The sequence below is a fragment of the Acomys minous genome, assembly GCF_964271855.1.
Source record: "Acomys minous genome assembly, chromosome: 9".
NCBI classification, from domain to species: Eukaryota; Metazoa; Chordata; class Mammalia; order Rodentia; family Muridae; genus Acomys; species Acomys minous.
In genome coordinates, this window is record NC_140490.1 from 36,462,606 (window position 1) to 36,488,903 (window position 26,298).

General features: G+C 45.2%; 1 protein-coding gene and 1 long non-coding RNA gene across 4 annotated transcripts in view; one reads left to right on the forward strand and one right to left on the reverse strand.

The window, feature by feature from the left end:
• NTRK2 (neurotrophic receptor tyrosine kinase 2) overlaps positions 1-26,298 on the reverse strand; it is a 324,099-nt gene that overhangs the window by 108,199 nt on the left and 189,602 nt on the right. The window lies entirely within an intron of this gene.
• LOC311604580 lies at positions 18,996-22,702 on the forward strand. The gene is made up of 3 exons (XR_014781567.1): positions 18,996-19,639; positions 20,161-20,355; positions 22,632-22,702. It is a non-coding gene; the product is annotated as an uncharacterized lncRNA (long non-coding RNA).

A 26,298-nucleotide genomic window follows, 5' to 3' on the forward strand; every position in this document is an offset into this window, starting at 1 on the left:
CCTGCTCCTCCGTGTTCACTGCCACTCTGCCTACAATATGCCCCACATAGAAACAGCCTATGTGTCTGTCAACTGAAGAATGAATGATGAATGATACACACACACACACACACAGTGGAAAATGACTCATCTGTAGAGAAAATGATGTTATGAAATTATCAGGCAAATGAATGAGTGCCGTCATTCTGCACAAGGTAAGCCAGACCCAGAAAAACAAACACTACGTGCTCTCTCTCTCTCATATACAAATGCCACATTTCAATCTTTGCACAGGTGTGTTTAAACTGGTGTACCTGCAGAAATAAGGAAACTAGTAAGGGTCCACTGGAGGATGTCTAAGGAGGGGGCTAGAACCCAGGTGGAATAAAGAGGAAAGGGGGAGTAATGGGAGAAGGGTTAAATGGGATGGTCAGTGGAAGGGTCCAGTGGAGGAAGGAGTTGGGGTGCAGAATGTGGACAAGTAACACTAAAAGCTTTTCAAAATTCCACATGAAACCTACCACTGTAGAAGCATCCTGAAATGTAGACCCGAATGTAGACCGGACACAGACATAGATGAAAAGAAACTAAATGGGGTTACCCTATAAAGGGGGAACAATTATCCCCCAATACCATACACTATCAAATGAGAAGCCCAGAACTTCTTTTCAAGTTGGTGGTCAGTGGGTTACCATAGGCTCCCAAATATTGTAGGCAATTAAGAACTTAACAGTAAGACCCTATCACTGAAGATGCCACATACTTGAGCCATAGGACTTTGAGAAGTCAAGCTGATGTTGACCTGGAAACTTCATTTCTACTGGCTAGTTTCCATGGTGTCGGGAGGTGCTACGCATGCTACTGGGGGGTGGGGGTCGGGGGTGGAAATCAACAGTGTTAGCAAATTGTAAACTCTGCTAGCTAGAGTAACAAGTGGCCTTGCAAGGAATGCCCAATGCTGTAACCGTGGCACCATGCTATGGGAATAACCAAGTACTTTCCAGTTAAATTTAAAACCAATTTAGTCGGGTATGGTGGTCGCGCATGCCTTTAGTCCCAGCACTTGGGAGGCAGAGGCAGGGAGATCACTGTGAGTTCAAGGCCAGCCAAGTTTACAAAGGAGTCTAGGACAGCCAAGGCTACACAGTGAAACCCTGTCTCGAAAAATCAATCAATCAATCAATCAATCAATCAATCAAACCTATTCCACACTATAGAACTCATATCTGGTACTGCTAATTGAATCAAAAACTCATGGCTGGATAGGTCATAGGCTCTAGAGGGAGAACCTAGCATTATTAGTGGGCTAACTACATCTCATAATAAACTCCTCCTTAAGTCCTTATCTTTGTCCGTTTAGACCATTACATCTGTCAACTCCCAGCAGAAAAGCTTCTGCGTGTTGTAGATGGCAGTTAATGCAAACAGTCACAGAACAGAGAAGGAGAAGCTGGGGCGTGCTCAGCTCTAAGTGGGACATCTGTGGCATGTTCCTCCCCTGAAAGAAGAGGGGCAGGAAGATTGTAAGAGTCCGCGGTAAGGGATGCCTGCCAGGGAAACAGTATTTGCTGGACGTGACAAGGCCTTGGACCTATGAACTTACAGTGTCTGTGAGAGAGGCTCCTACAGTTCCACCTCCAGCTGAGGAGCTGGCTGTGACCAGCAGCCACTGGTGATGGGAGGGTGGGTTTTCTTCAGAGATGCTGCTCCCAAGAGGCGGCCTGTGTGTGCTTCAGTAGGTGGCTCGTCGCATCCAGGAAACACTAAATAAGGAAGTGAGGAAGGGATGGTGGTGATGGGGGGGGGGTGGTAAAGGAGAAATTTGGGGGAGCGGGTGGACTTGGTCAAAATGCATTGTACATATGTATGACAATCTTAGGCAACAAGCAAGAGGAGCTCCGCCTCCTACCTCAAGAAGTGAGAAGACGAGCCAAGGAAAGAGGAGTTGTCAAGGAGAACAGAAATCACGAAAACCGAAAACGAAGTTCCTTGAAAGAAAATCAAGGTGGATAAGTTCCTAGGGAGATGGAAGGCAAATTATGTGTGCTAGGAAGGAAATTCAAGATGGCAGGAGGGTGATCAGGGCTACTTGGCAGTTCTACACCCGGACCCCACCATGTCTGTGATAAGCACACACTCCTGCATATGACACAACTAATGTAAACTGGACACTATGAATGGCTCTATGAGGAATTAGTAACTAACAACCCCAAAGAAAATCTTGGCTTGCGGGTGCTTTGGCTGGAAAGTTCTACTAAATATCTTAATATTTAATACAATTCCATGTGCGATCTAGCACATTTCTTCAGTCAGTCACAATCTTCAGCATTCAAATCCCGCCCAAGCGTTTCCAGTTTGTATACACACAAACTCCACTTCGGAGAACTGTAAGATGGTGTTGTGTTTTTACTTTGGGTGTTGCTATGTGTTAGCTTAAGGCCACACCACATACTTCATTTTTGTTTGGAGGCCTTCAGCTTTGTTGGACGCACTTACTTCAGGAATTTTTTGATAGATTTTTTCAGAAGTTCGTGTGTAGATGTTTGGAGCCAATTTGACTCAAGACATTTTTATTTCTCCCTTTTCTATCTATATGGTGGTTGTTTCCATGTACTGTAAATGCGAAGAGGATTGCTTGGTGCATAGTCTTAGAGGAAACCACTAAGTGCAATGCTAACACAGGCTGGCTACATGGCGCCCCTTCAAGCTCAGGACATGGCTCCCAGTAACTAGTTTTGCATTTTCTTGAGAGTTCTAACTTGTTAGGCGCTGACAACAGTTAAATGTTTTGTCTGCAATAGTTGACAAGTTTAGGTGAATTTTATTATTTAGCCTTTAAACCCAATGGTGGCATTTGATAGAGTTTTGAATATTGAACTAGTCTTACATCTCTGAAGTAAATCTCACACGGTCATAGTGTTTCTGTAGACTGGTAGATGTTTTTGCTTATGGCTTGTAAAGGGATTTGCAGGTATATTCAGAGGGGTGTTTGTCGTTTTCTCTTTTTCACTGTCTTTATCAGGTTATGGCTTCTTTCCCTAAAGATACGATTGGTACAACCTCATGGGTGGTCTCATTTGCAGGGAAGTCTTTGTAAGTTCAATTCAAGCGAGATAAGGTCATTCCGGATTATAGTTGTCATTAACTCTAATGTTGAGTATCTTTATAAAACACAGAAAGAGAAGAAGAAGAAGAAGAAGAAGAAGAAGAAGAAGAAGAAGAAGAAGAAGAAGAAGAAGAAGAAAAAGAGAGAGAGAGAGAGAGAGAGAGAGAGAGAGAGAGAGAGAGAGAGAGAGAGAGAGAGCACGTGAAATGAAGAGACCTTGGCCTGCTGGTCAGTAGGATAAGAAGCGCCAGGAGCAGCAGCAGCTGGAGGAAGAGAGAGGATTCGCCATGGAGCCACGGGAAGAAAAGTGTCCTGGCGAACTTGGTTTCTGACTCTTGGCTTCTGAAACTGCGGGATGAGACACTGACTCTGTCTCAAGGGCCCAGGTTCATAGTAACTTACTATAGAAGTCCCAGGACAATAGTGATGTAGGGCTTTCAACCAATGGCACCGGGACAATCGGATACACATGCACCAAGACTTAAACTGTGCCCCACATGTCCTATCTTATGCATAAAAGTAAAAAACTAACTTATATCTTAAACAAGAGGAATAAATACAGAACTTCAGTAGGAAACACTTATGGAGATAATCTTCGTGGCCTCAGTCAGACGAGATACAGAAGTTCTGGTCACCAAGTATAATACATAAGAGGGGAAAACAACTAACTGGACTTCGCCATCACTAAAAAGTCTTTATTCTACAAAACTAATATGTCAAGGGAGTGAAAAGACAACGTGTGTCCTGGTACACCGGGAGGAATGTGCGTAAGCCGTGCCTAACAAAGGGCTAGTACACAGAATACATGAAGAACGCTCTAAGGCAGAGCTTGCAAACCACAGTGCAGCTGAAATGGACAACAGGCAGAATTGGATTCAAGAACAAGCTCTGAGAACCACCGTGGTACATGGCCGCTGTAAGTGTTAGATCTACAGCCACTGGGGAAAGGGTCCAGGAAGTTTCTTAGTCCGACGGCAAAGAGCCAAGCACACCCAGCTCCCATAACCCCTCCCCCCGATAATGAGTGAAACTTACACACCCACAGTGCGCACAAATATACAGATGATCTTGATCCAGAACACTTCTGTGATTGTAAATCTTCACTGTCACCTCAGCTTGATATTGAATCACCGTGCAAATATATACACTTCCCGGTGTGTCTATGAGGGAGTTTCCAGAAAGGTTTATCTGAGATGAGAAGAGCCACCCTGCGTGGGCAGCACTCTGCTGCAGGGTTCTGTGGTTCTAAGCCAGGTAAAAAGAAGGGAGGGGGAAGCTAGCAGTCACCTTGCGCTATTTCCTGCCTGTAGATGCAATGTGACGAGCTGGCTCACACTCCTGACTTTCCTGCCATGATATATTGAACCTTTCAACTGTGAGCCAAATAGCCCCTTTCTTCTGTAGGTGGCCTTTGTCAGGTATTTTCTCAGAACAACAGGAAAAGTATCTAACTTGGGTCCCCAAAGAAGAAATGGCCTTAACTGTTCTCAGTAGCTGAAAAATTAAACAAGCTTTGATAGCTGCATTTTTGTGTGCTGCTGCTCCGTATACATAGGAAGAAACCATTGATGTACAACTCAGGTGGAAAATCCACCAAGTGAACCTTTCAAGTGTTAAGCTATATCCTGCATAGACTCTTTATAAATAGCATTCTTGAATAGCAAAGCTGAGGAAGTAGAGGAGAGATTAGTAGCTCCTAAGGGACTATGGGCCGACTCAGGGAGCCTGGGGAGGGAAGCGAGTGAGGCAGTGAACAGGAACCACTCTGTACCTCGGTGTCTTGGTGTGAATATTCTGGGTGTGATATTGTACTGTAGACACATAAGATGTTGCCAAGGAGAGAATACGGGTGAAAGGCCAGGGCATCCTGCAGTGTTATTTCTTGCAACAACATGGATGTCTATAATTTTTTTCAAGTAAAAACATAACTTTAAGAACACACTTATTTTCCCAACACTAGAGACTGAGGCAGAGGGATCATAAGTCAGCAAAGACTTTATTTTAGCAAAATAAAACATAAATTACAAGTGATGTGAGTGCGCTACCAGAAATATCTGAATTAATGACAAACATTATTTGTTTGTAAGGAGTGCCATGCCACAGAACGCTGCCAGTCATCATTGACAATTATGGATTTGGTCCCACCTGCATCGTAAGTGAGCTCCCCCAGGGTCTGGCTGGTGCATTATTTATCTATAAATTTCCCACAGTGCCTAGCAAGCACCCTGCTATGTAATGAGTGTTGCATGAATGTTTGTTGACTTAATGTTTTATCAGCAATACATGGGTATGTGTGTCATATGCTGTTAAAACACTGCTTGCCGCAAACGAGGAAAACATTAAAGAAATGAGTCATCGAATGAATTAATGCCATTCTTTAAAAAGCAATTAAATCCCTTTGTTTTGAAACTAGTCTTCAGTGTGTTTGGTTTTTCCCCCCTCTCCCTCTCGGTTACTTTGTGGTGGGAAGGGGAGGAGGAGAAGGAGAAGGAGGAGGAGGAGGAGGAGGAGGAGGAGGAGGAGGAGGAGGACTCCTTCTATTTCAGCCACTGCAGGAGTCGTTTCTCCGACGTGGCCTCATTCCAAAGCCCTTGGCCTTAGTTTTACTGTTCACAGAGCTACTGGTTCATCTAGTACTGCTTGAGACTGCATCAAGGGCAGCGGAAGGAGGTAGCCATGCTGTCCACATACTCCCTAAACAGTGAAAGGGACTCTTTTATTTGAAGGTGCTTGCCCTTCAAATAAATGGGGCCCTCTGCTTACTTCTCGTTCCTGGTGGCCAGCGATAAAATAACTGCGGCTTTCTGTGCTCTGGTCTCTTAAAAGCGCACTTGTTCCCTCAGCAGCGGTGAAAGCAGCTTAGCATCTTCCTGAGGGGAAGGCATCTGAGGACCTCTCCGGGGTGCAACCCCCACTGGGGCCACTCAAGCCACAGAGAAGGAAGGACCAGAGTGTGTGGGTGACCTCTACCAGAAACTCTGGGGACTTGGGAGAGGTAATCTTTGCAGAAGGCTCAGACGTGTCGTGCCGGAAGCCGAGCAGTAAGTGGGCAGCATGGGATGAAACTCAGGCCACAGCTGTCTCACACATCTATGTGTTAGGAAAATTAGAAGGGGAAAGCAAATACTGTTCTTAGAAAAAACTGAGCCATTTCTTCGAAGACACCCAGGCATCCCAATCCTTTATTGTATTGGCAGCAATATTTAGCCACTAACCTAAGAAGGACCCAAGGAAGCTTCTAGGATTACTGTCAGGTAACTACAAAACCACACGCACTGTCTTCTTTCTTTCTTTTTCTTTCTTTTTTTTTCTTTTTCTTTCTTTTTTTCTTTTTTCAATACAGGGTCTCTCTGTTCTAGCCTTTGCTGTCCTGGACTCACTTTGTAGACCAGGCTGGCCCCAAACTCACAGCGATCCTCCTGCCTCTGCCTCCCAAGTGCTGGCATCAAAGGCGTGCGCCACTACACTCGGCTTTTTTCTATTTCAAGTTTTGAAAGAGAAGCAAACCAACCTCCTATCCTTCATTGCCACAGCTGATGTCTAGGAATCAAAGAATTAGACTTCCGGCCAAACTCGAAGTACAATCCCGCAGGCAGCATCTTTCCCAGTTCACCCTCTGAAAGTATCCCATTGCTTTGAAAGAGCTACGGAGCCCATCAAAAGAAACACATGCTTCCTGGTGAGGACCCTTGAACTGGATTCACAGGCCTCAGCTTTCATGCAGTAGCCTGGCTGCATCTTTGCATCGGAACCTGAGGAGACTTACCCTCCATGAACAAAGCTTTATGTGTCAAGGGACACCTATGTTAGTATTCATGGAAGGTAAGATTAATTGGGGGGAGAGTTTTGTTTCAATACAACAAACACTGAGGCCATATTTACTCTGCCATAAATACTCTTAACTTCATTTTAGTTCATACACATGCTTTGATTTCCACAAATGCATAGTTTGTCACTGTGTTACATAATTGGTCAAAGTTTTCTAATTTAACATTTTAAACAGTTTTTTTATATCTTCTCTCTCTCTCTCTCTCTCTCTCTCTCTCTCTCTCTCTCTCTCTCTCTCTCGCCCTCTCCCTCTCTCTTTCTGTGCATGTGTCTGTCTGTCTCTGTGTATGTATATCGCTGTATCTGTGTGTGTGTGTGTCTATCTCTCTCTCATACACACACACACACACACACACACACACACACACACACACACACACAGTCTTGCCACCTGAGGATGGTGTTCCCCTCTTGGCATCCCCATCACCACCTGCTTTTGTCCCTTTCAGGAGACCTTTCTGACACAATGTCCTCCTCCAATTCCCTCTTGCATTTTACATTCTGGAATTTACATAAACTGCAAATCTGCCTCATAGATCCAGATCCATGTATGAGAGAAATATCTCCCATACTCTCAAACACGATCTTGAAATTTGGTATTTGTTATAACTTGCATGGAATAGGCACAAAAATTCAAACACCTTTCCCAAGAAGCAACCTCCACTTCTCCCCAGCCTGGTGTCTGTCTACATGCATGCAGTGGAGAGAAAGGAGTGAAAGGAAAGGACAGGAGGAGAGAGGTGAGGAAGAAATGAAGAGAAGAGAGATAAGAGGCAACAGAGAGCATGGGGAGAGAGGAAGGAAGGAAGGAAGGAACTGCTCGTCTTCTATGGCCTCCTGTCTCAGATGAAACTTCAACACACTTAGGTGAAGGATGCCATCCACTTTAACTGAGAGCCAGTGGACACGTCCACCCAGGGTGATTGTGACATGGGAACCAGAAGCAAGGCCATGGATGAAGCTCTGGGGAATGCTCCATTCCCAAGGCTCCTTCTTTGAGTGTCGCCTTGTAGCCACACCAGCCCTGCATGCCAGCTGCCTCCAAGCAAAGCGTTTTTTCCTAGAGGCTTTGCTGACATCTCATTGGTCACCGCTGTCCAATCAACTTTCTGCAGAGACTTTTTTGTAGCCACTTCAAAGGAGAAACTGAAATTTTAGTTTTATTGGATTTTAACCACTTTAAATTAGAAAATTTCATGTAAAGATTTTTTCAGCTGCCCAGATGGCAAAGTTGAAAATTCCTTCTCCCAAAGTTCCATATTAACTAAAAACATTTTTAAACTTAATTATTCAACCTGTTATTAACATCTCCTTTGAGGAAACACTGCCTCCCTTTGCAGTTTTATTTTGGGCCATTTGTGCACAGCTTATGCACAGTGCAGAAACACAGCTGATCCTTGCCACTGGTGCTTCCCCCAATAGTTTTCTGATCTGTTGCTTTCTCATGCTGCCCTTAAGAAAGGAGGAAAAAAGCTTTCTGCTCAAATTGATGGATGTTTTCAACTGTTGAAAGTTTTTCCATTGAGACTCAGAAGAAAGACTCTTCATCAAGTCAATAAACAATGTGTCTAAGTTGGTGTCTGCTCAGCTAATCCTTGTCACCTCAGAGGCATGTAGGGGCTTCTCTGCCCACTGGGGGACTAAAAAGAGGGCTGTTGCTAATGCAATTATGGAAAAGGTGGCAACTTACATCTAGATTCATAAATGCCAATATTTCTGAGGAGTGTGGATGAGCTCCCCAAAGCCTCTGCAGAAGGGCAGACCAGCTTCAGCTGTGATGTCACCATCTCCGAGTGGTCTTCTTTATTATCCTCAGCCCCCTAACCATCTCCGAAGCATCTTTCAGCCTCACACCTACCACGCTCCAAGCACAGCTCCGTGCGCCACCAGACACAGACTCATAAACTCACTGAAAACTTTCTAAGGTCCTTTGCTCTACAATTTTCTTGAGCTTGATGTCTAGGTTTTTAAGTGTGTGCTTTGTCCATGACAATGTTGAGTCATCGAGACAAAAGGTCCGATGTTCCTGTGGTGGAGAGTGAACACAGATAGAACCACCCAGGGGAAGGCAGAAGGGATCCCGTCTCCTGCTACTTGTGACTCGTGTGGCCCTGGGCCAGCATAACACTCTGACGCGGTGGCTTATCTGCGGTGGGAAGAGGTGGGTTGCTTGATTTCTAAGGTCCTGAGCAGAACTGAGATTCTAGCTGTTTTCTAGGCTCTGGGGGACCACAGCTTTCTTTCTCATCACTGATGGAGCAGGTCTGATTTGCAATGGGAACAAGTGTGTCCCTCGCTCTTCTAGGCAAAGATGGACCACGGCATGTTTCTTTCGTGTGAGATGTCTTCAAAGTAAGTGGCTGGGCATGGTAAAAGATGAAATTCTGTTGTTTGTGGAAAAATAGAACTAGAGGTTTTCCTTTCCGGTGAAGTATCCCAGACTGGGAAAGACAGAGGTCAGGTTTTATCTCTTTCATGGAAGCTAGAGAAAAATGTGAAGCCAAAAGGAAATACTAGGGTGAAGGGAATGGGTTAAGAAGAGGATAAGAAGCTGAAGGAAACCACAGCACATATGAACTCACAATTATGACAGTGTGCCCAAGACCCCCTGCAAGCAGGATGGAATCCAGCATGGAGGCCGGGAGGTAGGCACAAGTCCACCCACAACTGGGAAGCTATTGGCAGCTGACAGTGGCTGGGAGAGGGAGGGTCAGTTTTCATTAAGGATGTGACCCCAGGTAGGTCCACCACACCAGTGGATGGCATATGGACATATGGACAAGCATATGGATAGGACAAAATGGACTGAGTGGATTTAAAAGATAAAACAAACAAAAGGACACAAAGTTGGTGGGTAGGGAAGGGGTGGGGCTGAGAAAAGTTGGGGAAGGAAGTAAGTATGACTAAAACACAATATTTGAAATTATCAAAGAATTGATGAAGACACGCTTACCAAGTAAAAGAAGGGGTGTGGTTAACGGCTTACATACCAGACTGTCATAGAGACATGTCTCTCTTGTATAGTGAGTATGTCGTAATTTTTAAGGGACTTTCCCCCACAGACCAAGGAATTGAGCATCTGGAGAGCTGAGCTCCACACCCCAGAGAGCTGGGCTCCTGGCTTTTCTGGCATGTCTGCTTCGCTAGGCTGCTGGCTCACCTCCAAACACATTCTTTTCTTAGCTTTTATCTCTCTCCTTCATTCTTCCTTTTCTTCTCTCCTTTGTTCCCCCTCTCCCCTCTATCCCTCTAATATTAGCAGCAGGAATAAAAATTCACTCTTACATCTCAAGCAGAGTGCTATGGTGTGACACTGGAAAAACTCCGCCTGCTGCAAGAACTCCAATACGTTCATATATGTCAGCTAGACAGTACCCATTGGCCTTCAAAGATGTAGCAACCAAGATAGGAACATGAGCCAGGACAAGGAGCTCGGCTGGTTGGGAGGCAGGCGTTCTCCAGACTTGACAGACAGACAGAAAACTAAGAGAGTTATCTTCTTGGAAAATGACAAGGTTGTTCAAAGGCCTGTTGACTCTCAAGGCACAAACTTAAAACCATCACTGCCAAGTCTAAGGTCTCGAATGTGCCCAGTTAGATAACTGCAGTTCATTCAGTCTGCGTTTTATCCTAAAACACACGGTTTCATCGGGGAGTTATTGTACTGTAGAACTTTCTGGTGAGACTCAGCTCCTCTCTGCCCCTAATGAAAACATATTTAGTGTTTGCCAGTGTGTGAGAAAAGTGGAACTATGAACAATCATTTCTGAAAATCATCGCTGCCATCCATTTATCAACCAAAGTTTGGAGCTCAAGTTAATCAAGAAGAGAACACTGATTTTCGCCAGGCTTTGTGCCACTGGATTCAAGTGTTTTGCTTAAAGCAAGTCCTTTAGAGGAAACAAACAAAACGCTCCACACAACAAAACCAGTAACAAAAACACCTTCCGTCACCAACATCTAAACACCGTGTACTGGCTGAGGTCTGGCCCTACTCATTGTAAGAACAAATTTGCTTTTCCAGACAGAAAGGTCTACCTTACGAGTGTGGTGTGGCCAGCTGTTGGCAGGCAGGTAGCATCATTGCCTGGAAAGCCACCAACATCCAGCGCAATGGAGACATGCTTATGAAAACTGGGATGGCAGCTTGGACTGGTCTACCACACAGAAGGGAGGGAGGAAGATAGAAAAGGAGGTGGGAGGAGGGAGAGCGCTGTGGGCAGAGAGCAGAGCCCCACCTTCCTGGGGCTTCCATTCCTTCAAGCTGTGGGGACAGAGGGCACTGAGTGAATAGTTAACATGCAGGATGCACACTCTCACCCTCTTGAGCATCCCACAACACTTAAAGTAACCACACAGCTTCATTAAGAGGTGCATCTGCCTGCGTATCCAAATTGGCCGGTATCTGAAGGAGGAGGAGGAGGAAGAAGAGGAGGAGGAAGGAAAATATGTGATTTGTTTCCTAAAGATCTCACCTGAACAAAATAATTGAAGTACATGCTCAGGAAGAGGAGAGAGAGAGGAGAGGGGAGGGATACGGATGGGGGGGGAGGATGCAGGGAGGGGTCTGGTAAAGGGATGGGAGAGAGGTTCAAATGAGGGCAACCCACTAACCATCCTAGAAAAACATTACCTAGAAACTAAGATTTCATTAAAGGTCTCAGACAGATTTTGTCATTGGGTAACAGTTTCTCCAACACCTTCCACCTACTACCCAAAACCATCCACTGCAGCCTTCTACCATAGCAGCGAGTCAGGAGAAAGGAGCAAGCCCTGGGAAGGCAGGCCGGGAGAGCCTTCTCCTTCCCCTGCGGAAGTCTCCAAAGATGGAGGCGTTTCATAATCCTGACTATCACTGAACACCATCAGAGATCCAAGAAGCTTCCCTCACTAACATTTAAAGAGACAATGAGCATCAGTTTAAAAGGCATAAACTTTAACCACAGAGGGGCCCAGGCTTTGTGACTTCACGTTTTTTTTTTTTCTTGTGTTTTCAGGCAACTGTGGAGAAAACTCCCTGCCCCCTACCCACTCAGGAAAGACTGCAGGAGGGGAGGAGAGCTGCTTAGGGGCCCCCAATCCTCGCAGGGAAAAGCAATTTGTAAAGTCAGCTACTCTAAGACAAATCATGATAACAGACCCAGGAGCCCCCAGATCTCCTTCCAGGAGTTTTTCCGGGCAGCTCCCCAGAGGCAGCCGGGGCAGTTTCTACCCAAACAGCTGCTTTAAAGTTAGGGTCCTTCACAAAACAGGCCAAGAAGAGCATAAAATCCTAGCCTCCTGTCCTTTGGTTTGCTTCATTGTCAATGTCCCACGTGTGGCGTCTTCTGTAGGTTATTGTTTCCATTGGTTAAGATTCAAACCTCTGCCCCCACCATAACTTGGATAAGCTAAAATCATAGACATCTATATTTTCCTGTGCTTTTTATCCCAGCAGATCCAAATGCTTATGTGCTGTCACCTCTGATGCCTGTCCCATTTCCCTCCCTGCCCCCATCTGTTAAGTGCTGTCTGGAGCCAATTAGAGGAAAAGCCCTATGAATTGCATCCCTGGTTCTGTGTGGCATTTTTGAAATTGTCACAGATAATATTATAGAGGATTGATCGTTATCTGCTATTTTGAAATACATATGGCCATTTATTAATTTGATGCCTGCCACCCTTATGTTTAAGTAAAATTTGAGATTTAGTTTCACAGGGAAATTGATATAGACGAACTGTTGTTTGAATGGTCACTTTACATGACTTCGACATTTCCACATGTGAGATTCTTAGCCCTGGTTCTCGGCCAGCCTTGAATCTGAACATGCAGGCTGGATATTTCTGGGGAGACTGGGGAGGGTTGAACAGGGAATCTGCCCATTATTGACTGAATAGAGTCTAACTGGGCCATGTAATGAGACAGAGCAGAAAACCGGGGAAGCTGAAATGCAATAAACTAAGGGAGTGTTCAGCCTCGGCCCAGCAGAGCAGCTGCTGTCCCACTAACATGCAACACTCAGGAGAGTGAGCTGCTGGTGGGGGGGGGGGCTGAGCATGACTGCCCCGGTCTGGTTACCCAAACTGTGTCCCAGCAAATGAAGCACCTAAAATGTGAAACCAAGTCGGCTCACTGCTGGAGCGCGTTCAAGGCTGTGGCTCCAGCGCGCTGTGCCTGCTTTCCCTGGCGCTGTGCCTGCTTTCCCTGATCTCTTCTTCCGTGCAGTCTGGGCTGGGGACCCTTTGATGGTGGAGAGGGACCGACCACTGCCTGTGCTCGGGCAGGTCTGGCTCTGGGGACACTTTTACTTATCTGGATCCCACCAAGCTGCCGGGACTCAGCACTGTCACTGCGCAGTGCAACCACATGATGATGTCTCAGCACAGGGCTTGGTTTGAGAGTCCTCCTGGGGTACGTCTCTAGTTTACCCTCCTTTCCTTCCTTGAGTGTAAAGCACCTGTCTTGGAAAATGACAGCAAAATGTCCTGTTTTTTTCCTGTTGTCCATGGAGGTTTGTAGATTTCGGAAAAGGGCAATTAAAACTCCTATGTGTTGGAGTCAGGATGGCAGCATCTGCCTGGTTGGCTGGGAGTATTCCACCCTGCCCCTGCTTTGTGCTTGCCATTGTCCCCTCCAAGTCACACACTTCTTTGAAAGGAACGATTCCATCCTTTGTCTCAAGGAACAATCAGAATCTAATCACTAATACAGAGTCCGACTGGACTTGCAGACACAAAGACAGGCTTGCCAGTAAACGCCGTATCTGTATCTGTGGTGTCTGCACAGGCGTGCCGCCCTGGCCAGCTGTGTCATGCGCTGATCTGCACGTCCACAGTCATATTGTCAGTGAGAAGCAGGACAGTGGGTTGGACGCAGCGCTGATTAACTTCCAAACTGCTGAGCAGTCAGGGGGCGGCTGCCGCAGCAACCGCTCTTGTGCAGGAATTCACACAAAGAAGCATTCTGGGCTTTGATTTGTAAAAACACATTAAAGAAAGTCAGTTGTCACACCCAATATATCACACGCACTGCAGGGTTCCATGCATATGATGCTGCCGAGCTGGCACCGTGCCTCTACAGCTTAAAAAGCTTAGAGCCCTGGCTGTCTTTCCTGCAGGGTGAGTGGAGAGATTGAGGGGATAGCCACAAAAGAGACCTCTTTGGAGGGAGAGGGGGTGCTCCAGGCCTTGATGGGGTTTGTTTGAGTTGTACAGGAAAATACCCTGCCCAAAGTTCATAGAATTGTCTGCTTAAGGCTGATGTGTTTCCTTGCATGTAAATAAATCTAATCTCCACAAAGAAAAAGGAGGAGGAAATGTGGAGGGGGGATGGGGGGTGGAGAGGAGAGAGGGAAAGGGAAGGAGAGGGGGAGAGAGAGACAGAGAGACAGAGAGACACAGAGAGAGAGAACAAAAGGGCACGAAGAAGATGGAGAAGGAAAAGATGAAAAGAAGAAAAGGAGAGAAAATAGAGGGAAAAAGATGAAGGAAAGGAAAAAAGGGGGGAGGAAAGAAGGGGGAAGGGGGGAAGAGGAAGGGAGGAAGAAAGGACAACATTTGTTAAACTCTCTAGCCATCTTCGACTCATTTGGAAATGCTTCTAGAAGCAGCTAGGCTAGGGACCTAGAGGCAGTGCTTAACAATAGAGTCCAGGCAAGTGTGCAGATGCTCACAGCTCAGTCCAGGTTTCAGAACCTCTAGTTTTTCCACATTCAAAATGTTGGGTTATTAAGTGTGAAGAGCAGAAAACTCCATCCCGTCTTAGAAATTGAGCTTCAGAGTTGATGTTAACTTGGAGTTCACGCCTGGTAGAACCTCATGCTGTTAAGTGGAAGCTGTCAGAAGCAAGTGATGGCTGAGGACTCCTCTCTGCCTACCCTGGGTCTCTCCCACAGAACCAACCTGCCCCACAGCAGAGCTCAGTGAACTTCAAGCAAGAGAACTGTCCTGTGGATAATTTGCAGACTTTGACCTGAAACAAGGGGCAAATACATTCAGATACATGATTTGTTTTCTGGCTGCTGCACGATTTCAAAGCAGTCTTGACTTCTTAGGGTGGAAACCTCCTCCACCATCCGGGAAATGAACCAGACTGGGTTACAGACCGTCTCTTCTGCTCCCAGCTGATAGCCATCTCCTAGCATGATGGCCAAAGCGTGCCTCTTTAAAAATAGGTTTAATGTGGCACACGGGAGTAAAGATTTATTTATTTTTATTTTTGAATATGACATATTGTCTGGACCAAACAAATTAAGTTACAACCTTGGACATCTTAAGAAAATAGTGTCCTTTTATGTTTCTGCTAATTTATAATGTCCAATCCTGTAGTCTAATGGATGGAAACACAGACAGGAACATCAATAAAAATAGCTTTGGGATTCAGTCACCGGTATATACTGAGTGAGATAAATGCATAGGCTGGCTAACACTCAAAGCTGTGTGTGACTCCCCTCCTGGCTAGCTCAGCCCTGGACTCCCACGATACAATCTGAGAGCTGAGAGAAGAACATTCTGGAACTTGCTTCCCAAGTGACGCTCGTGACAGAGTTCATTTTATTTTATTGTTGGAAGGAGTGAATATGGTTTTATATTAAAATAAAACAGATGTATTCTGAGAAAACGTACAAAACCTCCGTACTACAATCGCCTATCACTTGTGTGACAGCCCATAAACCAGGCATCCTTGCTCTCATTCCCTTGTGTGATCTTATCACTTGAGAGCCACCGTGAGTCTTCCATGATGTTTATGTGGAGAAGATCCCATGGAGGAGATCAAGGCCCTTGACTATCACAGCTGAATTCTGAGCCAACCACCCTCAGACACAGGAGAACACTGTAAGCTTCCCTAGTGCCCAGACAGGTAGGATCCATGTGGAGCTTCCAGGCCAATCCACAGCAACATGGGAAATAATAAATCATCCCTTGGGGTGGCTTGCTATGCATAGTTAGGTGTGCATGGCATATGTTAATATACGTTAATAAATTCAGTGATTTCAGGAACATTGAACAGTAGAGGCAGCATCTTGGGGCTATCCTCTGACCTCTGTCTTACTCTGAGTATTTCACTGACAAAGAAGAAGCACCTGCCGGGGAACATAATTCAAAAGAACCATCCTTGTGAATGTATTTCCAGTTTGTTATATGATCAAGAGGAATTTGGTGTTGGCTGTATCTTTTAATCACGTCTATCGGTACTAAGGGATTGCTAGTGGGACCATATGAAAAGATTATGGAAACTAGACTTTTATTTATATCTGACATTTATATCTGCCTCATTGCAAGCATAGGCACAGGCACTGAGATGGTTAATACCCATTGACAACTCAGCTGGTTTACAATCACACAGGGACTGCATCTCCAGGATCATTTGTGAGTGTTTTTTCAGACAAGATTAGCAAAGGAGGGACGAATCATCTTGAATGTGGGTAGCATGTTGGTTTGGGGGACAAAAGAAAAGCAGATGAGTCCAGAGCACCAAGTTCACAGAGGTGTGGGTAGGCTTGCTTACATACTGTCACTAACGGCTTGAGTCACCATCCTGCCTGCCCGACCTTGATGAGATGTATCCCCTTTTACTGTGAGCCAAGACAAATCCTCCCTGAAGATGCATCTTGTAATGAGTTTGACCACAGTGACATGGACAGACAGCAGCACAAATGCAGGGTGATTAGCACAGCAGCAGGCTACCAGAAAAGCCCCGAGAGCAACCATTAGTCAAAGTAGAATCTGAGAGTGACTGAGGCTATACAATTCACCTAGTTCCACATGGGAGTAGAATTTGGGGACCAAGATCAAAACCCTTGTCATCCAAGGACCCTATCTCGCTTCCAGCAAGGATGGCACATAACAGTTTTCCCTTATGGCTGAATCCTGTTTGCTGTCATTCCAATATGGTCAACCTTCACTCCATGCTAAAATTTAATCCCCATTGTAAGCGGATGGAACTTAATCTGATCATGTGTAGCCATGAAATCAGGATTAGATAGCCATCTGATACCCCATGACAGAATCCTGGTAGTGTGATGATAAAGAATAAGACCAACCAGCAAACACACATACAAGGATCTCTTGCTGTTGACCCACAGCATCACCTTAGGTTTGTGAGAGTCCCTGAACTACAGGCTAAATAAATCTTTCTCTATAACTCCCTGAGTCTACTGTACTGTGTTATGGGCAATTTAAAAATGGACTAAGGGCCAGATCTGGCAGTGTATACATTTCATCGCAGCATTTGGGAGGCAGGGGCAGGTGAGTCTCTGTGAGTTACAGGTCCTCTTGGTTTACACAGTGAGTTTCAGGCCAGCAGAGACTACACTATGAGATCCTGTCTTTTTAAAAAGGAAACCGTCTACTATGGGCTGGAGATATGGCTGAGTAGATAAGAGCATGTGCTACCCTTTCTGAAGTCCTGATGTCAGATCCCAGTACCTCAGCCAGGCAGCTCACAACCACCAGTTACCATGGCCCCGAACAGATTCAGCACCTGTGGCCTCTGTGCTCATGCGCACACACACACGCAGACACAATTAAAATGATAAAAGTAAATACTTTAAAACTGACTAATATTCTGCTGGCTAAGAAAATCGTGCTACTGTATAGATTGTCAATAACATATGGAAGCTATATCCAGGTTTACAAAAGGACTTTTGAGTTCTGCTAAGAGCATCAAGGGCATTTGAGAAGCATAGAAGGCAGGATATTTTGTTGGCTTGTTTGTTTTCTTACAGAAACGGGGAGAAACACAGAACCTTAGACATGCTAGCAAAGCGTGCTGTGTCCAGCAGGACATCCGCTACAGCCTGAGAGGTTTTTTGTTGTCTTTTACTTTGCTTTTAGCAAATGTTTTGCCTGCATGTGTGCGTGTGGCACAACATGTGTGCAGTTCCCATGGAGGCCCAAACAGGGCATCAGATTGTCTGGGGCTGGAGTTATAGACAGTTGTGAACCGTGGGAACAGAAACTGGGTCCTCTGCAGGAGCAGAAAGTGCTCTTAACTGCTCAGCTATCTCTCCGGCAACCTAAAAGGTTTTGCAACTGTTACACAAAAACCAGAGAAGTCATTGCTGGAGCTGGAACATGGTTTACAGCTCAGTGGTAGGGGGTAAGGTTACAGGTTCTACCATCCAACACTGTAAACAAGAAACAAAAAAGCAACCAACCGAACAGCAGCAGCAACAACAACAACAACAATGACAACATGGTGCATTAACGCTGAGCACGATGGTGCGTGGGGATTGCTCATCAGTGAGGTGGTCAGCCAAAGGGTGAAGGGATCAAACACAAAGAAAGTTCTATAGCCTGTGAGCTGTCCCAGTACAGACTCGGCTCCTCTGCTGTTATGGCCTAAGAGGCCCATGGAGGGTAAGGTCAGCTTCGCAGTGTGTGCATTCACCTCCTTGAGTTTCCAAGATTTTGGTGCCCAGAGCACCCGGCTGCCAGGCAGAGAGCTTCTGATGTGAAGCTGGAGCACTTGGGTCTGAGTCCTTTTCTACTTGTTTGTGGGTCTGTTACATGAACTTTGCATGTGTCACATTTTCATGAGAAATTACTGAAAGGTAAAATGTGGCTGAGATAGTGTGTGTGTGTAAATAGCATGTTTAAGCCTGAAAATAGATGATAAATGTCACATTGGGAGTAAGAGCCTTTCTCTGACTTCCTCTACAAGTTACAGTCTGTTGGCTGTGTCTCTAACACACAAGCCATGACCAACAGGTTTTTTTTGCACATTCTTGATCCTATTGGATGTTTGTGGTATTTATGACTTGAAAAGCAGTGAGGCTGCCTTGTGCCCTTCAATGTTCTCTGTGCCTTGTCAAGAAGCTGCCTATCTTTAAAGCAAACAAACAAACAAACAATGTTTTGTTACTCCTTCTAGCATTTACTTACATTTTAATCAAATAAGATAGAAAACAAGCCCAGGTGTCCCCTTTGTCCCTCTAATATTAAGAAAATAAACTGAACCCACTCTGACACTAACAGAGAAGTTTTCTTTTAAGGGGGAAAAAAGTCAACCCAGCTCTTCCAGGGTCCCACATTTTAAGAACATGTTTCTGCTAAGGCCTGAGGGAGAAAGCAGACACCATAATGACCAGACGGAGTGCAGTTTGGCTTGATCATGAGCTGATGGCATTGCTGAGGTGAACTCTCTAACAGACGGGCCCTTTTAAGAGGGAATTAGGTAAAGGACAGTATGAATAAAATGTTGGCACCATGCCCTCTCCTCTGTCTCTGTTCCCTTCCTATCTTCCACGAGAGGGCCCAGTTCAGCTCGATCATGCACTTCCAGCCATTGGCTCTGCCTCCCCTCAAGCTTAGGTTTAGCAGAGCCACATGACCACAGGCTGAAACATGTAGAAAAATGAGCTTTTCTTCCTTTGATATTGGTCATCTCAGGTGTGTTGCCCTTCTGGGAGAAAGCTGCAGAGAGCAGAATAGCGGAGTTGGAAGGCCTGGGAGGGAGGCCAAAACTGCACTGATGGTCAAGGCAGCCAACAGCGTCTGGGCTTCTCCCTGGGCTTGACCTGACTGCTGCAAGGAGTCAGCATGGCTTCCACTCAGGTTTCAGCAAGACCTTAGCTTCATGTGTTTGGTCGTGAAACCTTCTCGGAATCTGTATGTAGCCTTAGGCCCTAAGGGCTCCACTCACTGTCACGAACGCTGCTAGGATATTAGTGTTCTCAATCCCTTGCATTCTGCAGGAAGACCCTTCCTCCGGGGGCTGCTTAAGCTCTTGCTGTTTTCTTGGAGGTGAGTAAGTCTCAAGGCCTCGGGCCAGACTCACATCACCAAGGGAGGGTCCTGGCTGATGAGAGATAACCTTGTTACCTCCTCAAATGCCTTGACCCCGCCAACTGACCTACACTAAGTGCCTAGCTTGAGGGGATGAGAGGACGGAGGCAATATTCTACAGTTGGTTTTGAAATGCCAACTTAGGCCTTTGCAAAATTCCTTGAGCTCCCTGAATGATAACCCTTGAAATAAAATACAGAAAGTGCCACAAACCACCGGTTTGTCTTTTTGATGATTCTTTGTTTGGCTCTGTTTCTGAGCCATGTATTTCCACCCAAGCAAAGCTTATTCCTGGGAGTGGAGTTCAAGCCCACGCTGAATCTTACCTTTTGTTCCAACCCCGCTCTTGTTTTACCTTCTGTGTGTTTCAGTAGGAACCGATAGCTATTGCTTTTCATTAAAACCAGTCAGGAAAACTCAGTCACCAGGTTTCACTGATTCATCGGCCTAATTATAGCCATTTACTGCTCCTTTCATAGGGAGGATTCGAATTCCATCTCTCGAAGACACACACTACCAGAGATACATCTGCTTCCTGTCTCCTTTTTTTATCTTATTCAGTGAAAAGTACTCAGTGGTCCAGGAAGTACAAACTAAGCAAAATCTAGAAAGAGGAGCTCTTATTGAGCTAGTGAGAAGAGGTCGAGCCAAAGGAGAAAACCCTTCAGAGCAAGGTAACAGGAGATGGTGGGGTGAAAGGATGGAAAAAGATCTTATCACTCAAAATATCTAGAGAAAGCACTTGGCACGCATGCCTTAGAGACAGCCCTTGTGTGCTATCGGCAGTGACAGAGCAAAAATAAACAAACTTAAGAATAGAATGTGAACTCATTGTCAAGGTAGGATGGCCAAAGGAGTTTGAGGCACCAGGTCAGAGCGGTGACATCAAGCCTGTCAAGGGGTCTCAGGTTGGGATGATGATTAATAGGTAGATTTAATGCCCCAGGCCAAGCAGTGTCTGGGTAGCAATTACAGTCTCCAAACCAACAAACTTTGGGCACGAGGCAGGCATGTCACTTGCTTCCTGAATTATGGAACCAAATTCCCCTGAGTTCATGATCTAACCTAACTCTGCCTCTCAGCTGAACCTTTGCTCTCAAAGGAAAGCAGAGGAACGTAGCTCCTCACTCACCAACAGCCACCATAGTTGCTTTTCTCTGAAACAAATTCTTCACGCAGGAGCGACGGTTTTCACAGGGAGTCCCTTGCTATGGTCACTGGTCTCTATGGGAACATAGTCTATCTGAGAGCTGACGTCTTATATTTAAGGCATGTGGGTTGGGTTTTTTTGTTTTGTTTTGTTTTTGTTTTTTGAGTTCTCTGAAGCTCTTTCTACTCTTGGGTGTGCCATGGGAGCCTTGACAAGGAAGCACATAGTTATTTAAGGCCGCCGAGGTTGCAAAATTAGTCTTGAACAGCTATGTCAGTAAGTCTCCCAGGAGAGCAAGCATCCCTCCTGACATTCCCTGGCTCGAATGTTTCCTACACTAAACTGCTTCTAGTCCCACTCCAGGGCTTTCTTCCTTGCTTCACAAGATGGAAGAAAGGGGAATCTCTTCTGTCACGCTTGAAGGTCATTCCACACACGCTCGATTTGCCTCGAGATGATGAACATCAGATGTGGTTCACAGTTCAAGCGTTTTTCGTGCAAAGATCCATGGCTTCTGAAATCATCGTGATGCTGGCAAACTTTGTTCCAGTGGTTAGCAGCCATGTCTCAAGATCTGGAAACACGTTAGCCACGTGTTCCCAAGTCTTTACTAGGTGAAGCATTTGAACCCAGTTTTAAGGGACTATCAGGAAATCACTTTCTGATCTTTGGGCTTGCCAAGTAGCAAGTAATTAAATATGATAAATTTCAATCATAAGGTACAGGATGAAGTTGACAGAAAAGGGTGCAGTGACTATCTCTACTCAAAAGAGCCATAAAGTGCTTGTGCACCTACCTAAGACCCTCCGGGCCAGGCAATGCATTGTTTCTCCCTACAGCTCTGGGTGGACTTAAGAATAAAGAGATAGACTTTTCCATTCAGTCCTCTGTTCTTGAAAATATCCAGCTCTTAACTTATATTCTCTATCTTTAGCTGTGGTGGCTTTTGGATCACATTTGGAAAACAAGCATGGATTCCAAGAAACACAAATAATAGAACGGTTGCAAAATACCTTGACTGTAATAGTAGATGTTGAATAAAGGAAGTGCCTAAGATCATTTCCTGGCTTGGTGTATGGTGTGATCAGTGTTCAGGGTCTGTGATAAGTCGTGCCTAATAAATTGCTTGCGCCCTCTAAGCACTATGAGAAAGCCATGCTTATAGTAACTATGAAAAGCTGTTCTTCCCCCTGGCTGCAGAGTAAGATAATGAACTGTACAAGTGGCTGCAGAGATGCAGACTCAACTTTTCACAAGACTCACAAACACAGCCATATATTATTCTGGTGGAGACAGAGCCTTCGTCTAGACAAAATGCAAAAAATCTCATGTTCAGTAAATGTGTATAATTAGGAAAATATGAAGAAAGCTAATCATTAGTCTTGCATGCATGCCTGCATCTTAAATCATTTTTTTTAAAACTTTAGTTGGAAGTTGGAGCTCACTCCCCCGTGCTCAAATTTCACTTCTTCAATATTCAAAAAGATCACTGGCATTTCTGCAACGAAGATCGAGAATATCCACAGAGTGACATGCCAGGCTGGTAATTGATAAGAACAGGTCTTATTATACAAATAAGCAGGCACTGTCTGGGGACAAAATTGAAAGGACTCTGATGGTTTTATTAATTTATTTGATTTACTTCTGGCTTCTCTTACCCAATCTTATTTATGTCAAAGTAAGTTGAACCAGAATTCATTATGTAGTGAAATGTAATTTGAACACTTTTTATTGGTACACAGTGATTCAATCATTTCTGTCCATAAGCCCCATTATCTCCTCTTGTATTATTTCTCACAGATCAAATCACAGTAGAGGAAATTTCCAAAGAAACTGAAGAATTTGTGGGGAAGGAGGAAAGACGGTGTTGGTAACTTTTTTTTCTTAATAATTAATTTTATTAATTTTTTTCCAAGATATATATTATTTTATTAATTTGTTCTTGTTACATCTCAATGGTTATCCCATCCCTTGTATCCTCCCATTCTTCCCTCCCTCCCATTTTCCCCTTATTCCCCTCCCCTTATGACAGTTCTTGAGGGGGATTTCCTCCCCCTGTATATGCTCATAGGGTATCAAGTCTCTTCTTGGTAACCTGCTGTCCTTCCTCTGAGTGCCACCAGGTCTCCCCCTCCAGGGAAAATGATCAAATATGAGGCACCAGAGTACGTGAGAAAGTCATATCCAACTTTCCACTCTACTGTGGAGAATGTTCTGACCATTGGCTAGATCTGGGTAGGGGTTTCAAGTTTACAGCCTGTATTGTCCTTGGCTGGTGCCTTAGTTTGAGCGGGACCCCTGGGCCCAAATCTGCCTATCATAATATTCTACTTGTAGGTTTCTAGGACCCTCTGGATCCTTCTACTTTTTGTACTGTGAGGAGGTCACACCACATTCTGGTCATTTGCTGTCACCCACTACTGCATTTCTCCTGTGGGAAATCAACTGTGTTACGGAACTTGACTTTTCTTTCTTTCTTATTGTTTTTAATGTGCCTGCAAGTGTTGATTGTCACAGTGAGCCTTGCCTGACCACCTGAGCATCTCTGCCTTTTGTCCAGGATGTGCACATTACACGTTCTCCTTCTCCCTTCGAAGACTGGTTTAGAAGTGGCTGCACTGTAGTGACTTCACAGTGTTACATGGGAGAATCTTGTCTGTTACTTTGGCTCCTTTTCTTGAATCAGTTCTATGGTTGGTGCATAGAGGGCCTCGAGCTTGTAAACGGATCAAATCCCCAAAGCCCTTTTTCAGGCTGAGTGCTGAGACGTGAGAGAGGCGTACTTCATGGAAATGCTACAGCTGTGCCTAGAGTGACAACTGTCTCCCACACCCTGTTCCTACACATCGCACCCTCCTGATCCTATTTCCTATGTGATGATCATCACCAGTGAAATGTATCACATTTGGAAACCTGAATAAGAATGCAGACCAAAGAATACACCAAAATATCAGCAAAAGAGAAATTAGTCCAGTTAAAACACATCTCCTAACAGAGGAGCTTACTCATCCCAGGGAGCCTTCCACCTGTTGCACCCAGCGTCATGGGCTCCCACCTTCTACAGTACCCATGGCCTGCAACAGACATCTCAATCTCTGAAAAACATCTGGGTCACCAGGGGATTTGCAACAATATGGATAATTAATAAACATGGGTTCGAGTGCAAGGACTTGATTCTTGAAAGAATCTTCAGGACTGCATGCCCTCTGTCTGTCTGTCTGTCTGTCTCTGTCTCTGTCTCTGTCTCTCTGTCTCTGTCTCTCTCTCTCTCTCTCTCTCTCTCTCTCTCACACACACACACACACACCTTTTTCTAAAATTACTCTATAGTTATTCTTCACATCCTTATTCATTTGAGTTTCATTCTAAAATCATCTATGTTCCTCCTGCTGTGCCTGGGTGCCCTCCAGATGAGAGTCACACATGGACCATCAATACAAAGCCTCTGAGAGAAGTCGATCTCTCTTACGCAAAACATATTGAAACCCAATTCACAGAGCTAGAAAGGAGAACTGCCAAAATGCCAATGGCTTGGGGGACATAACAGAAAGAGTAGGGAAACATAGCTTCAAACTCAGCTGTGAAGAGGCATGACCGCAGCAGCAATTAGTATGCAATTCCACAGGGAAGGTGGTCTAGCCTCTGCTGCTGTTGCTGGAATCATAGGCTACCCATGCCTGAAGACCAGGGAAGTAGAGGCAGCTCCTCCACCTCCAACACTGCGGCAAAATGAAAAGCATGCGTGGGCCACCTATGCGTCGCTCACCTGCTTACTAGGTGCTATTCTAGGAGCGGAAGTTGTCAAAGCCCTTGTCTGCTCATTGAACAGCCTGTGACTGTGGACTTACAGAGCTGTCGCTAAATGTTTATTTTATTCTACAGTTTCAATATGGACCAGTGAGTCCTGCCACTGAATTACTGATAAGACAGAACTTCCTGACTGTACAGCTGTCATCCAGCAGATGCGTGACTCCACACACTGAGCCTCATCTGAGCTTCCATCCTCAGAGGCTCCTGTCCCCTCCCCATCCTGCCGTTTTGTTGTTAAACGTCCCGCAGTCTTATTAGTCAGAGATATCTTTGTTCCATCTCACTAGGAACATTTTCCGTCCTGGCAAGTGTATCAGGGTCCAGACAAACACACGGCCCCACCCACCCATCAGGGTCTCTCTTTGGAATCTTTCAGCCCTTTTCCTCTGAAGCCTCATTTTAAGTAGTCTGTGCCAGCCGCTCTCTGCTCTCTGGCTGCACCTCCACAACCTCAGAGGCAGCACCAAGTGTGTAGTGTCATGCTGTAGACGCACAGGGTCCAAGGGACTGGGATTCTCCAATAAACAGATCTCTATTGCATTTGTCCTTGTCTCCGGGAGCTTTGAGCTGAAATTGAGTAATTCAGATCCCAGTGCTGGCACTGCGGAAGTTATCAGCATAAATAAGAGAGTACACTCTGGGTCGGAAAAGAATCTTCCATTTTGGTTAACCTTGACAGCATGATGCAGCTGCACTTTGCAAGCCCAGAAGCCACTTGGGAGATGATAGGTTTTGGAGGAAGCATGTTGCTCTAACTATCCAAAGACAAAGGCAAAGTAGAAGTCACATGCAGGGGTCTGTACATGCATGCATATGTCAAGGTAGAGGTGCTCAGACTACTAACCCCTCACTGTCCCCTGCCTTTATGGAGTCCCTAGTGGCATTTATCAATGCCAACTCATGTTTTTACAGAGACTCCCTAAAGATTTACAAAATAGTGTATGCCTTTCAGTGAGCCAGCTGGGGATGGGAGAGGATGAGACGCAGAGGGCCCGCGACCCACTGGCCCACCTCCCCAGACACTTGGAAGCCATTCTGTCCACAAAGCAGGGCTGAGAAGGCCTAGCTCCTCCCTTCCCTTGGCTGCCTGGAGAGGTCCAGTCTAAACAGGTGTCGTGGCTCTTAGGCCATTGTGGCATTGCCCAGGGAAAATCCATGGCCCAGTGCAACTCAAAATGTCCTGCAAACACACGATTCTGGAAAGATGGATCTCAAGCTGACCTAGGAAATGGGGCATCATTGTTACAAAGGACTAAAGTCACTTGGGAAAGTTTTTCCTATTTTTTTTTTTTCAGAAGAAAAACAATGGCAAAAATTTCAGAATGGGTTTTATACAAAAAAATAAAAAATAAAAAGAATGGGAAGATCACATGATTTTAATTGGCAGAAAGCAGAACTAAGGACTCGCTATTTGTGGTACTTTAGGACTTCTGGTATAGACACTAGTGCAGCGGTTCTCAACCTGTGGGTCATGACCTTTTACGGGCTGAATGACCTTCTCATAGGGGTCACCTGAAGTCATCAGAAAACACAGATATTTACATTATGATTCAGAAGAGTAGTAAAATCATAGCTATAAAATAGTAAGAGAAATATTTTATGGCTAGGGATTACCACGACGTGAGGACTTGTATTAAAAGGTCACAGCATCAGGAAG